This window comes from Medicago sativa, chromosome 4 (genome assembly GCF_051527215.1).
Source record: "Medicago sativa cultivar Bolivia chromosome 4, Bolivia_mono, whole genome shotgun sequence".
NCBI lineage: Eukaryota > Viridiplantae > Streptophyta > Magnoliopsida > Fabales > Fabaceae > Medicago > Medicago sativa.
In genome coordinates this window covers 50,669,429-50,684,456 of record NC_140752.1, presented here as the reverse complement: position 1 = coordinate 50,684,456, position 15,028 = coordinate 50,669,429, and the positions used below count along the sequence as shown (strand labels likewise).

General features: G+C 41.4%; 1 pseudogene; it reads right to left on the bottom strand.

The window, feature by feature from the left end:
- Positions 1-753: 753 nt before the first annotated feature.
- Positions 754-5,303, bottom strand: LOC146929632 (aspartic proteinase CDR1 pseudogene; annotated as a pseudogene).
- Positions 5,304-15,028: the final 9,725 nt, after the last annotated feature.

The window sequence follows — 15,028 nt, the reverse complement described above, 5'->3', positions numbered from 1 at the left end:
AATGCAATTACTGCATAAATGTTGGAGAGTCTTGTGTTAATATCATCATTGTAGTCATAATTGCTTTTAATAGGTAGTAATTGGTAGAGCAATTAGTGCATACTGGATAAAGCAATTAAAAGCAATTCATATACGAAAATATGCACCTAAAACGATTATGTAATCAAGTCCTATACGAAAAGCAATTAAAAGCAATTAGTTATAGCAATTAAAAGCAATTCTTATATGAAAAGCAATTAAAAGCAATTAGTGCATACTGCATAAAAGCAATTAAAAGCAATTCATATACTAAAATATGCACCTAAAACGGTTCTGCAATCAAGTCCTATACGAAAAGCAATTAAAAGTAATTAGTTATAACAATTAAAAGCAATTCCTATACGAAAAGCAATAAAAGCAATTAGTGCATACTGCATAAAAGCAATTAACTTTGATACGTATTAATTTTTGAAATAAGTACGTGCTAATATTTCTTTTCCTCTTCATGGAATGAACCGTCATTAAGTTCCATAAATATCATTACTTTTTTCTTTTATTCGATTATCACTACTAACCTTTTCCATTTCGTATGAGCAATAAATTTCTTTTATTCACAATGATGTTAACGATTAGCAATAATGAGCAATAAGTTTCTATTATTCACAATCAAATATCATTAATCAATTTCAAAAAATTTTGAAATTTGAATTGTTACGTGGATGACAGTCAAATTAGTAATTCGATTTCTGCAATAGCTACGTGCTAATCTCTCTTTCACTCTTCCTGAAAAACATATACATCCGAAATTTGTAAGCAACAAAAATGATCAAATGAACTTTTAATTTGAATTGTTTACATTTATAAAAACACAGTATTAGTAGTCTTGCACTCACATCCGTTACATGGAACTCAAGTCGAAGAGTTCTATATTGAACTCGCAATCTGTTAACAAACTTGTCCAAATCCGTTATAGGATTTGGATCTAATGGAGCTGAAAAAGATCAAAGATTCAAAAAATTTAGCGCAAGTTGAAAAATATAAACGAAACAACACATAAGAGATCAAGAAAGAATATGAAACTTTGTACCCTTCAAGCAGTGCAATGCTAAGAGAGTTAGTGCATCACTTTCCATTGTTAAGTCTAAACTGTTTTGATGTAAAAATGATGGAAGGAGAGGATAATTGGTATGCAATCGTTAATATTGAAAGTTTCTCAAATTAACATGAGGAGAGGATATGGTTTAAAAGTTTGTAGGGGGTTGTTAATCGAATTGGCATTAACTACGTTTTCAATTGCCATTAAAAGTGTGTTATTCGTTTTCAATTGCATTAAAAGTGTGTTATTCGTTTTCAATTAGCATTAACTAAGTTATATGAGAGAAAATGAGGAGTTTGAGAATAGAGATCTAATCAACGGGTGTGATTAGATTATCATGTTTAGGAGGGAAAAATGCTAGGGATTAGGGCAAATTAGGGCAACATGTTTGCTAACCAAGTCTAGCTTTTATAATAAAGGATGACCTTCGAACTCCGAATACACCCCTTAATGATTAATAATAATTTAAAATGTAAACAAATTTATGTTAACTTTTAATTTAAAAAAATAAATAAATACGAAAGTAAAGTTAAAAGTATGGCTTTCTTAATTTTGAAAAACTGACTTACAAGGGAAGTTTGTAAAGGAACAATGACATTCCTTTTCAAGTCGATGGATGTGGTGGGTATGTGTTGAAGGAAAAACTTAAAATGATTGAGGGAAGTTTGAAATCTTGACATTAATCTCATACTCAGAATTTAGAAGGTAAAATTAAATTGGCAAAATATCGCATATCTTGTTTGGGTGTTAAAGGGGAGGAGGAAGACTAAGAGGAAGAAGAGTTGGGGGAGCTTCATTCTTTATCACCGGAAATCCTTTCTTTATCAAAGTTACATTCTAGTATTTAGTGGCAAAAATCTAGGCTCCATTGGCTTAGGGAAGGAGACGCTAACAACAAGTTCTTCCATGGAATTATGAATGCTAGAAGGAGGCTGAATGCTCTCATCTCAATCATGATGAACAGTGTGCAGGTGAGGGGGTCGATGCTGTAAGAGGTGCGATCTTTGATCATTTTCAGAATCACTTCAAGTTAGTTGAGCAAAAATGACTGGGTATTAAATATCTTTTGTTTAAGTCAATTTCCTCAGATGATGGGTAGTTTTTTTTTTTTTGGGTACAGAGATGATGGGTAGTTTTGACTAAGTCTTTTACTAAAGAGGATATTAAGCAGACGTTTTGGGATTGTGATAGTGATAAGTTCCCAAGTCGGGATGAAATCAACATTGGCTTTTTTTTTTGTGGTAGTCGGGGTTTGAACCCCTGACCTTGCATATATCAACATTGGCTTTATCAAAGACTTTTAGGGGATTCTAAAAGGTGAGCTACATTGCTTTTCTGTTGATTTTTACTGTCACGACAAATTGACTAGAGGAATTTAAGAGGAATTAATAACTCTTTCATTGCCTAGATTCCTAAAGTTGAGAGATTTTCGTCCTATCATTTTGAACCGCCGCAATAATAGTGTAAGGGCGGTTAGAAATTGTCACAATATATGTTGCGACAGTTGTAACAATTGTATCTTAAACCGTAGCAAAATGATGTAGGGACACAAACATCTATTGCAAAATGATGTGACGCTTAGAACTGCCGCAACCCCTCGTTTTAACCATAGTAAACAACCATTTTTGTTGTAGTGTCTTCTATTATGTGCTCCGCACAGACCCACATACTCGTTTGAAATATTTATTTATAATGACATTGATACTTTAATTTGTGTGGTTTGATAGGCACTTCTAGTCATAAATGAATATACCGCATTATAATAAATAATCCGCAAATCAGATAAGAGATAAAAAAGAAAAAAAAGATACATTAGGGACTAAAACATTTGAATTTTAAAATAGGGGAACCAAAACTTCATTCTTTTTATTTGAAAATAAAAGAAACAAAACTCCATTTAAATTATGAGAAATTCTTACATGAACTCTTACCTAAGAGATCATTCTTACACCCAACCAATTAAAATCAAACATCTCATTAAAATAATAAAAATAATTAATATCATAATTTTTTATTATTAATGCCTTGTATATGTTTATTATGTTCATAAAGACCGGGTCTAAATCTTAAAAGGTTAAAGAGTATTTCACTTATTAATCATTGCAAAATATGAAAACGTAAAATGTTTTTATGACATATGTAAAAGAATACTTCATCCATTGCAAAATATAAAAGCAATAGTGAGTCTAAAGTAATTGATGTATTTGGTTCAAGTACATCAACTTTGTAATTAATGGAAGAAGAGAAAGTGACGATGAAGGTAAAACAATATAGGTGAGGGGTTCAAATAAAATATTGGTGTAGATAAATGATTTGAGTTTAGTTTGTAATAATTTGTGTGCCGGTGTGACACGCCGACACACAGGGTAAAGTTTAGAGAATTATTATTTTATATTTTTTTACATTATATAGATGATTTATATTTGTATTTGAAAAATGAAAATAGTCTATGTGAGCATAACTTAAGGTAAAGTTTAGAGAATAATTTTTTTTTTTTTACATTAATAGATGATTTATATATGTATTTGAAACATGAAAATGGTCTCTATGAGCATAATTCAGTTTATAAAAATACTTCGGTATATAAGGGTCGGGTTCGAATCCCAAATTCTCTATTTATTTACCTTAGGGAGTGAATTAACAACACCAAAGAAACATGAAAATAATAGAAAGAATATTTTTTATCATCACCAACATTCTAATTGAAGCATAAAACCTAGAAGTGGCTTTTAAGCCAAATCTTGAAGATGAAGTCAAACATGTTGATTTGAGTCTAAATTGAAGCAAACACTTTGGAATTACCAAGTCCAAATAAAAGAAGCATTCATGGGTTTACCAAAAAAAATAATAAAAATGTGCATCATGGCCTTGCCATTTATATCATACAGTGCAATGATAGAAAGATTAATTTTGTAAATATAACTAGTAAAAGGGGTAAAAGGAGCAAGTACGTGTGTGAAGAAAGAAAATTGGGGAGCACCCTAGGTGCATCTTGTAAGTTGGTGCAATCTGTGGCCTTGAAAGAAAGCACTTGCCTTTCCAAATCAAACCCAATCAAATAATTTGACTGCAAATAGCTTCCATAAGTGCCATATTCGTTACTAAAAGTGCTGGTGAATGCAAAGCAGAAAATACCATCTTGTACCGGAATGAAGATTTGAGTTGGCGTTAAAAGTACATCGGCACCTTCAAAATGAGCTGTTAGCATCGGTCCTTTAAGATTAGTCGGTGTCTGATAGCAAAGTTGGTGACCTAAATTTGGATCAAATGGCATGGGTTCCAATGTAACTTTTTTCCTCACTTGTTCCAACAGTCTATGAAAAAAATCTTCTGGTAAAATAGATATTGGTGTCCCCGAATCAATTAGCATGTTACCCTTTGCAGCAGGCTCTAAAGAAGAACCGCCATTAAAGGGTAAATTAATATCTTCTACACTAATTCCTAGCAGGGTAACAAAATACAATTTTTCGTCAGTATTTTTAGAAACCAAAGGTGTAGAAACCACACCATTCCCCAATACTTCACTTCCTTTACCAAAACTCATAAGGCTTGAAATACTAGGGTTAGTATTGAATGGAACCAAACATTGAGAAAACATGTTGCCTCCAATGGAAGAACCTATTTGAGAAACAAGTGACAGGGGTCCTCTTCCAAGACCTATTATACCCATCTCTTTATCATTGAAAGCACCATTATTGTTGTGTCCACATCCAAAAATAACGCCTTTAAAGACCATTGGTTCCCCTGTGGTTGATGTTAAGGTAAGTGTTTCTTGTGCCAACACGCCTCTTGTTTCGGAACCATCAGCATAAGGATAGGTGTAGTTGCAATTGATTTGATCAGGAGAACACGAGGTTGAATAGAGTTTAGAACATGACTCTGATCCACATGCGATGTTGGAGTAAGTGGAGGAGCTCTGAGGATCAAACATAGGATTTAGTTGTTTGTAACAGTTAGTGCAAGGAATGCATTGGAGCCATATAAGGTCACTACCGGTATCTGCTTGAGCATAGATCTTTACCGGTGGAGTTCCGATCGAGAGTTCCATGAGATAATCATAATGATTGGCACTTACGGGGGATTGGACAGTGTTTCGATTGGAAAAAACCTTGGAAGAGTTTCTAGCAATCAATTTTCCGGTGAACCCACTGTTGTGGGCTTCAATGCGTGGGAATATGAACACAAGAAGTAGAATGGCTATGAGATGAATTTTTCTAGGATAAGTCATAGTGTAATGTGCTCAATAGGTGATGAAAGACAGGAGGTTTTCAATGTGAACAAGTTTAGGTGAAGCAGTGCGTGCTTTATATAGGCTAATTGCAAGGTTTACTGTGCGGCTGCCTTGTTCTTAACCCAAAAACCTAAAAAAAGTGAATAAATATTTCCAACTATACTTGTAAAAAAAAAACTATAATATTTCCAAATATTATATTTTTTTATTCGATTTTATTTTAGATCGTTTGGTGTATAATGTCAAAACCCACGTGTGTATCAAAAGGATGCAACATTCTCTCTAAAAAATACTATTATGATATATCAATCAAGAAATCTCAACAAACGAATTATACTTTTTTATTATAATTAATTCAACCGTCATCATATTCCTAAAAGACTCAAAATGACCCCCAGACAGACTTTTTCGCATGTCATCATCACTTCGCCTTGTCCCAAGACTTGTGCTTGGGGGGCTGTGAACCGGCATAATATTCCTAAAGGCACAGGAGCCCTCCATAAAGGCTCTAAGCCCTCCAGAAAGGCCTTGGCGCCCTCTGGAGGGGTTCCTGAGCCCTGGCGCGCTCCCTTAAGGGCGCCGCCTTACCAAACTTCTAGAAGCCTCTAGAAACCGCCTAAAAGCCCCAAAATACACAAATACCCCTGTTGCTTGGAAACCAAGCAACCAAAACCCAAGCCCATAGCAGGCTATAAATACCACCCTTGAGAGCATTCTCAAGGCATCGAATCATCAGTCTAAACCCTAGAATCCTAGAATCCTTTACCATACTTTTTTGCAAGTACAGTTGGCGCCGTCTGTGGGAAGAGGTAAAACTAGCCTTGACCACCATCTCTCTGGATCGCAAATCGCGATTCCGAGACCTTTAAAACCACAAAACATCCAAACCGTTAAAGCCTTCTTACGATTTGGAAACCCCACCCCTTTTTCACCAACCTAGATCGCACCTCACATACGATCTGGAGAAAAGCCTCTCATCATGGCAACACAAGAAGAGCTGGAGTCTATGCGAACCCAACTCGCTCAGCTGAAGGAGCACAACGACGCCCTGCAGGCGTCAATGGAAACCATGCCACAAAAGCAACTAGAAGAAAGGGACGAGTCGAACCACGGCGAGATGGACAACCCAGAACCACAACCGCTATCCGCCAAAATCTGGGGTGCGCTAGTGCCCGAGAACTTCAAACCACCTCACCTCTCTGCCTTCGACGGAAAGAGCGATCCTATGGAACATGTGACGACCTTCAACACTCGCATGGCCGTAGTCGGAGCTCCAGACTCCCTTAAGTGCAAACTTTTAGCCGGAACCTTCTCTGACGCCGCCCTGCGATGGTATATGAATCTCCCGCGATTCTCCATTCATAGCTATCAAGATATGACGAGGAAGCTCATCCAACAGTTCTCTGCCAGTCACCATCGCAAGGTCCCAGCAACCAGCCTTTTCAATGTACGTCAGGGGCACAACGAATCCCTCAGGGACTACCTGGCTAGGTTTAATGACACGACCATAAAGGTGATCAACCCCAACCAGGAGGTGTTCATAGGAGCTTTCCAGAACAGACTAAGAGCAGGACAGTTCAACGAATCTCTGGCCCAGAAACCTGCTGATTCCATGGAAGAAATTATAGCCAGGGCAGATTGTTACATCAAAGGCGAGGAAAGCAACGCGGAAAAGAAAGCAAGAGACGCCAAAGAGCGCGCGCCCAATAACTCGGAGCGGCGACCTTATCAATCAACAGCTGGCAGAGACCGCGCCCCTTATAGAAGACCAGAAAGGCGACCGTACAATCCGTATCCTCAAAGAGACTTCACACCCTTGAACACAAGGCCAGAGCGTATCATGAAAGAAGTTTACGAAACAAAGCTGATCCCAGAACCCCACCAGCTCGCGGCCCCGTCATGGGGAAAGATGAAGACAAATGGTGCAAATATCATAAGGTACGAGGACATGAAACCGACTCATGCATACATCTTCGACAGGAAATCGAACGGCTGATACAAAGCGGGAAGTTAAGAGGATACGCCAGGGACAGGAGGGGCGAGAACAGACAAAGGACAGATGATAAGAAGGAAGAAGTAAACGGCGAAAAAAGATACATGTTAAACACTATTTCGGGCGGTTTCGCCGGAGGAGGGGAGTCGAGCTCATCTCGAAAGAAATATGTGAGACAGGTAATGTTGTGCCAAGAGTATGAAGAGACGGATCAGAAGCACGAGCCTGACGTATCTTTTACATCCAAAGATTATCGAGACATCGTACCCCACGACGATGACCCCATGGTTGTCACTTTGTAAATTTTCAAGTGGGACGTGAAGAGGGTGTTGATAGACCCAGGAAGCTCTGCTGATATTCTTTATTACGACACATTTGATCGAATGGGATTAGACCCGGAACAATTACAACCTTTCAAAGGAACTCTGACGGGATTTACGGGCGAGCAGGTTCACGTTAGAGGATACATCACCCTCAAGACAACCTTTGGAAGCGGGTCTCACGCCAAAACCATTCGTGTCCGGTATCTCGTCGTGAACTCGCCCAGCTCCTACAACATCATTATAGGTCGCCCTGCTTTTAACCTGTTGGGCGGTTTCTTATCCACTAAATTCCTAGTGATGAAATATCCTCTAGATTCCGGGAAGATTGGAACCATTTGAGGCGATCAGAAACACTCCAGAGAGTGCTATCACAACAGTTTGCGGCTACAGAAGACTAAGAAAAAATCAAGTAGCGAAGTAACACATGAAGTTAACATGATCGACCTTGACCCTAGAGAAGACTTCCAGCAAGAACGCCTAGAACCCACTGAAGAGTTAAAAGAGGTCTCCATCGGACCAGAAGCCCATCATACAACGAAGATTGGTACGTCCCTATCCCATGAAGAAGAGGTCGCCCTAGTCAGCCTACTGCAGAGAAATTTGGATCTCTTCGCCTGGCATCCATCAGACATGCTAGGGATGGATCCCGACATTGCTTGCCACCACTTATCCATCAAGCCTGGCGTGAAACCAGTGGTACAGCAAAAAAGGAAGATGGGCGAAGAAAGAAGGAAGGCAGTAGATGATGAAGTAAAGAAATTGGTGGACGCCCATTTTATCAGTGAAATAAAGTATCCTACATGGTTAGCCAACACCGTCCTTGTTAAAAAAGCAAATGGGAAATGGAGAATGTGTGTGGATTACACTGATTTAAACATGGCATGCCCTAAAGATCCTTATCCTCTCCCCAACATTGACCACCTGATCGACAGTGCCTCAGGGTACAGAACCCTAAGCTTCATGGACGCATATTCAGGTTATAACCAGATACGGATGGATCCCCTGCACGCTCCAAAAACAGCTTTTATGACCAACACTAAGAATTATCACTATGAGGTCATGTCATTCGGTCTTAAAAACGCGGGCGCTACTTTCCAGCGATCTATGGACACGACATTCTCTATACAGATAGGCCAGAATCTTGAGGTATATATTGACGACCTAGTGGCAAAAACAAAAGAGGGATACAGTCACACAGTTGATTTGGAAGAAATTTTAAGCCAGGTTTGAAGATACAGGATTCGTTTGAATCCAGCAAAGTGTTCTTTCGGAGTACAGGCGGGAAAATTCTTAGGTTTCCTCCTAACAAGACGAGGCATCGAAGCAAATCCTGATAAATGTCAGGCGAACATCGACATGAGGAGTCCCTCTAACATTAAGGAAGTGCAGCAACTCATAGGAAGGCTCGCCGCTCTATCTCGTTTTTTGTCCTGTGCCGGCGACAAAACCTTCTCTTTCTTCGCTTCCATTAAGAAGAAAGAGAAATTTGAGTGGACCAAAGAATGTGAAGAAGCTTTCCAGCAAATCAAGAAGTTCCTATCTAGCCCGCCCGTTCTTCAGCGGTTAAGTCAGAACGCCGTCCTTTTCTTATATTTGGCGATCTCCGAAAACGCCATGAGCACAGTTCTGGTAGAAGAGTCAGAAGGTGGTGAGAAACCAATTTATTTTGTCAGCAGGGTGTTCAAGGGGGCAGAGCTGCGATATCAGAAGATAGAACATCTTGCTCTTGCCATCGTTGTAACAGCAAGAAAACTCCGCCCCTATTTCCAAAGCCACAAGGTCGTCGTAAAGTCAGATTACCCAATTAGACAATTTCTGGGGAAACGAGATTTAGCCGGCAGAATGGTGGCCTGGTCCATAGAGCTCTCGGAGTACGACGTCCAATTCGTACCAAGAGGAAATATCAAATCCCAAGTGTTGGCAGATTTTGTAGTAGAGCTCGCCTCGCCGATACAGGAAAGGGCCCCTTTCGTATGGCTCTTATCCGTAGATGGTTCATCCAACCTGAAAGGCAGTGGCGCAGGCATAGTCCTAGAAGGGCCAGATGATATCCTCATAGAGCAATTCCTCAGATTCGAATTCAAGGCAAGCAATAACCAGGCCGAGTACGAAGCTTTGATAGCCGGCATGACCCTAGCACAGGAAATGGGAGCAGAGAACTTAAGAGCCAAGAGTGATTCCCAGCTCATAACGAGTCAGATCACGGGCGAGTATCAAACGAAGGACGCCCAACTCGCCAAGTACCTGGCTAAGGTACAAAGTCTCTCCAAGAGATTTAGTTTCTTCGAAGCAATCTATGTTCCACGGGAACAGAATTCCAGAGCGGATTTATTAGCAAAACTCGCCAGCACCAAACGACCGGGCAACAACCGCACAATTATCCAGGAAGTAATTGTGGCACCTAGCACAAGGGTGGAAGAGGTGCTTCAAGTTACCGAAAACACAGGGGGATGGATGGAGCCACTACTTCAATATTTGACTGGGTCATTCGAACCCACCGAAGGCGAGGATGAACAGACAGTCAGAAGGCGAGCATCGAAATTCGTTTTGGTCTCTGGGAGACTCTACAAGAGAGGCCGCACAACTCCCTTGTTACGATGCTTAGGGGAAGACGAGACGCACTTGGTTCTTTTGGAAGTGCACGAAGGCGTTTGCGGCAGTCATATTGGCGGGCGAGCTTTAGCCACCAAACTCCTCCGCGCCGGGTACTACTGGCCCACCATGCTCCAGAATAGCTTGAATTTTGTAAAGAAGTGTGACAAAGGCCAAAGGTTTTCTGACAAGAAGCATGTCCCAGCTCAGGAGTTAACCTCTGTGTACTCACCATGGCCTTTTCACAAATGGGCGGTCGACATTGTTGGACCTTTTCCCCTCGCCCCATGGCAGCTAAAGTTTCTCATAATAGGAGTAGACTACTTCACCAAATGGATCGAGGCAGAGGCGGTCGCCAAGATAACTGCAGAGAGAGTAAAGAAATTTTATTGGAAGAAGATCATCTGTCGTTTCGGCCTACCCAAATGCATAGTGTCTGATAATGGAACCCAGTTCGCAAGCTCAACAGTGATAGATTTCTGCAAGCACCTAGGGATACAGACAAAGTTCGTCTCCGTAATTCAGCAGCAAGCCAATGGGCAAGCTGAATCAGCCAACAAAGTTATCCTTAACGGGATCAAGAAGAAGCTAGAGGTCGCCAAAAGTTTATGGGCAGAACAACTCCACGAGGTAAGAACGGTCCTTAAAAGTTAAATGTTTCCGCTAAATTTACTCTCACTTCAACGATATTTGCGCTACTCCTGAAAATATTTTCCAAGTTAATTATCACTTTCAAACTACTCTGCTCTATATGAACGCCATACCGGTCGATCTAAGTACAGGTACTATGGTCATATCACACTACTCCACATTCCGCAACCAGAGAAATGCCCTTTACAATGGTTTACGGCGCGGACGCCATGCTCCCTGTAGAAATCGATACTCCCATGTGGCGACGGGACATCTTTTCAGAAGAAGGTATCATATTATTATTAGTTCATCTAACAAATTCTGCATGCAGGAAAACAAAATTTTACTTCTTACGCATTCAAGACACATGAATTCACAAAATTGTTTCTCAAATTTACGAAATTGTTTCTCTGAAAAGCAAATGAAGTAGGTCTGGCAGTCAGCATGGATGTCATCAACGAGGTTAGGGAACAAGCGCACATAAGAGAGTTCGCTGCCAAACAAAGAGCAGCTCGCCGCTACAACTCTAAAGTGGCGCCCAGAGAAATGAAAGAGGGCGATCTGGTCCTGAAGTAAGTCGTCGCCCCAACAAGGATAGGCAAACTCTTTCCAAACTGGGAGGGGCCGTACAGAATTCGAGAAAAATGCACTCACGGGGCGTACAAGTTAGAAGAACTGAACGGAGAAGTCATACCTCGCACTTGGAACGTGGCCAATCTGCGCCACTATTATAGCTGATTTTCTTTTATTTGCATTTTCAATTTACTATGTCCAAATAAGGATGATGTAAAATCACCACTGCAGCTGTTATCTCTTGACACTATCAATAATACAGGGTTAGGGTGGCACTCTTTTCCCCTGCAAGGGCAGGGGTTTTTAACGTGGCGCCCTTTCCTTTTTATATATATGATTCTCTTTGCGCTTTTCTTCTCATATACAAACAGAACTAGTCTACCTAAAGGATGAAGATGATCCAAAGGATCCGCGAGCCCCCATCAACGCCAACCTTGATAAAGGCTCTGGCAAGGGTCGACGATAAGCTCGCTGCCAGCCCCACAACGCCAACCTTGATAAAGGCTCTGGCCGGGTCGATTGTAATAACTCGCCTAAAAAAAATAAAAATTATGAAGATGATCCAAAGGATCCGCGAGCCCCCATCAATGCCAACCTTGATAAAGGCTCTGGCAAGGGTCGACGATAAGCTCGCCGCGAGCCCCACAACGCCAACCTTGATAAAGGCTCTGGCCGGGACGACTGTAATAACTCGCCTAAAAAAATAAAAATTATGAAGATGATCTAAAGGATCCGCGAGCCCCCATCAACGCCAACCTTGATAAAGGCTCTGGCAAGGGTCGACGATAAGCTCGCCACGACCCCTGAAACACTAACACTTAAAGGACTCTGGCGGGGTTAACTATAAATAACCCACTTGAAAACAAACAAGACTTTACAATATGCGAATTTAGGTCGCCAATATATGAGCTAGATTCAAAGCAACATGCAGAATAAATACGTATCATCTGAAAAATATAAAGCTATAGCAGTAAAAGTAATATCGCATCAAGTGTAGCTTAAAAGGTTAAAGTCATAAATTGCCATGCAAATGAAACATTGTTCGGGATGCGCTTCACAGAGCCGCCAATGTTAAATTACAGACCAAAAAACATAACACCAATAAAGAGTAAATAAACTATTCATCATCCACTAATTCACCGTCCACAAAGATCTTGAAAGGATCAAGCTCCTCCACTTTAGCCTCCGGGTTGAACAGCAGCACCTGCTCTTTGGCACGACGAAAGCCGTTCTCGAAGTACACTGCGAGTGATCGCCTTCCCTCATCCACAGCAGCCTCTGATCTTTTCAGAGCAGCTCTACTCTCATCTCTCTCATTCTCCCCCATTTCCTTGGCCTGTTTCATCTCCTCCAAGGCATCCTCTGCAGCTTTCTTATCTCTCAACGCCTCCTTAAGGCGACCATCTAGACCAGCAGATTTGTGTTTCCACTTCTCAACGTCCTCAGCAGTGTCGTTGTATTTCTTCTCCACCAAGTCATGCTTCACCTCCAAACAGTGATTCAACAGCAATATTCGTAGCGCGGAGGTACCAGCATCCGCCACCAGATCGTTACACTTGGCCTTCACCCCTGCCTCAACGTCCACTTTCGCAAACGGCACTTGCTCCCGCATATATCTGCAAAAAATCGACATGAAAATGACATTACAGGGTGCTCACGAGAAATAAAACGCCACCTTAGATAAGTAGAAAGAACAAGAAAAAAGACCCAAGAGTTAAGTATCCACAAGAAGACCTAGTACGACGTACCGACGGAAATCAAATTGTGAATGCTAAAAGGATTCCATCGCCTCGTCATTTAGCGAAGTGCCACCAATGTCTCTGCCCACCGGAGGGCGACCACCAGTAGATCTGCCACCCTTTCCCGTCCTAGCTTTCTTGGAAGTAGGCGATTCGACAGCAATAACGACGTTCCTTTCAGCCTCGCCTTCAGCATCCTCCACCTCGTTCACGCCGGCTTCTCCTTTCCCAGAGTCTTTCCTTTTCAACTTCCGTAAAGAAACACCCGCCGAGCTACTTGACAAATAACCATATGGGTTTTTCCTCTTCTCCAGCTCAGCCAGATACTTTCTCATCTCTGCTCCAGTAAGCGGCAGCATCTCCTCTGCAAAAAGACAAAAGAAGATCGGTTAGGATAATAACAATGAGAAACTCTCGAACAAAGTTCAACGCAAACTGTTTAAAGAGACACTCACGTAAATAGGCGTTCAAGCGAACGACTTCACCTTCCCTATTTAAAAGCTCGTGAATATTAGTCAGTGGGGCCTTTTCCAAGAAGTGCATAAGCTTACGCTCATATGATGACATCTCGTCAAGATCATATCCCTTCACTGCCAGAGGAGCATGTGTCCATCTAAGAGGAAACTTTGGCACACCATTTACCAACACAGAAGAAGTAGAACACTCTGGCGACCCCTGTACCCTTACAAAGGTGTCTCGCCATTCCTTTTTAAAGTTGTATGCGTAAGTATGGAAGAGTCTTTTCCCAGAATGGGCAGAAATAGCAATCCATGTACCTTTGTTAACATCCTTGGTCCCATAAAAGTGAAAGAAAACACCAACAGAAGGCTCGAGACCCAAGGATTTGCATAAAATCTCAAAGCCACGGATGAACGGCCAACTGTTAGGGCATATTTGAGTGGGCGCCACATTAAGGAGTCTCAGAACATCCATCTCAAAGGGCGTGAAAGGAATTTTGACACCAAACTCTACCAACACGGTGGTATAGACGAAGTAAGATTCGTTGCCCTCACCCGCCATCTCTTGATCGCAAGCACGCTCGCCTGGATCACACGACAATAACGCTACATCCTCTTCTCATCCGGTGGCAGAAATATCAAATTTACTTCGGAAAGTATCCAGGGCGAAAACGTCAACATACAATGACTCCTCCGCGAATACTTCTTCAGCAAAAGCGACCATCTCTATTAACCCTAAAGGAATCCGAAGCGGACTAATCTCCAGACACTCGTCCTGCTTACGATTCGTTCCTGAAGTGGCAGACAAGAACACACAGTCACTATCACTACCTGAGTTAGCGCTGGATTCACTAGATAAATCGCTAAACAATTCCTCCCCGACTAAACCCCCATAATAAATGTCCCAGTTAATGACCCCATCCGGACCAGTAGCATGTCTAAGACATTCCTTCCTCAATCGCTCTCTCTCAACGGGATCAGTAGGTCGAACAAACTGACCCTTCTCGTCACACTCTCTAATCAACACCATAACTAAGAAGAACTCTCTTGAAGTACGAAAACAAATTAAAATGAGAGAGACGATAGTAATTACGAAATACCTGCGATGAAAGGGGGAATATCTGCTGAAGCTGCTTAGAACGGAAGCGAAATAGACAAGAGGAGCTTAGAACGGAAGGAAATTGCAAAAGAAATGAAAAAGGACCGAAAGCCAAACACGCTCTTATAAAGACGGAGCCTCCTCGGGAAGCATGTCCTGAACGATTGAGTGGAACAACGCCAGGAGATTCTGACACATGGCGGCCATCGGGAAACCTCTGGGATATGAAACGTCTGAAAGAAACCATCAGTGGACGCCGAGCGAAGCGTGTCGCCCAAATTATGAGCAAATTACCACTCGCCCTATGGCGTGCAC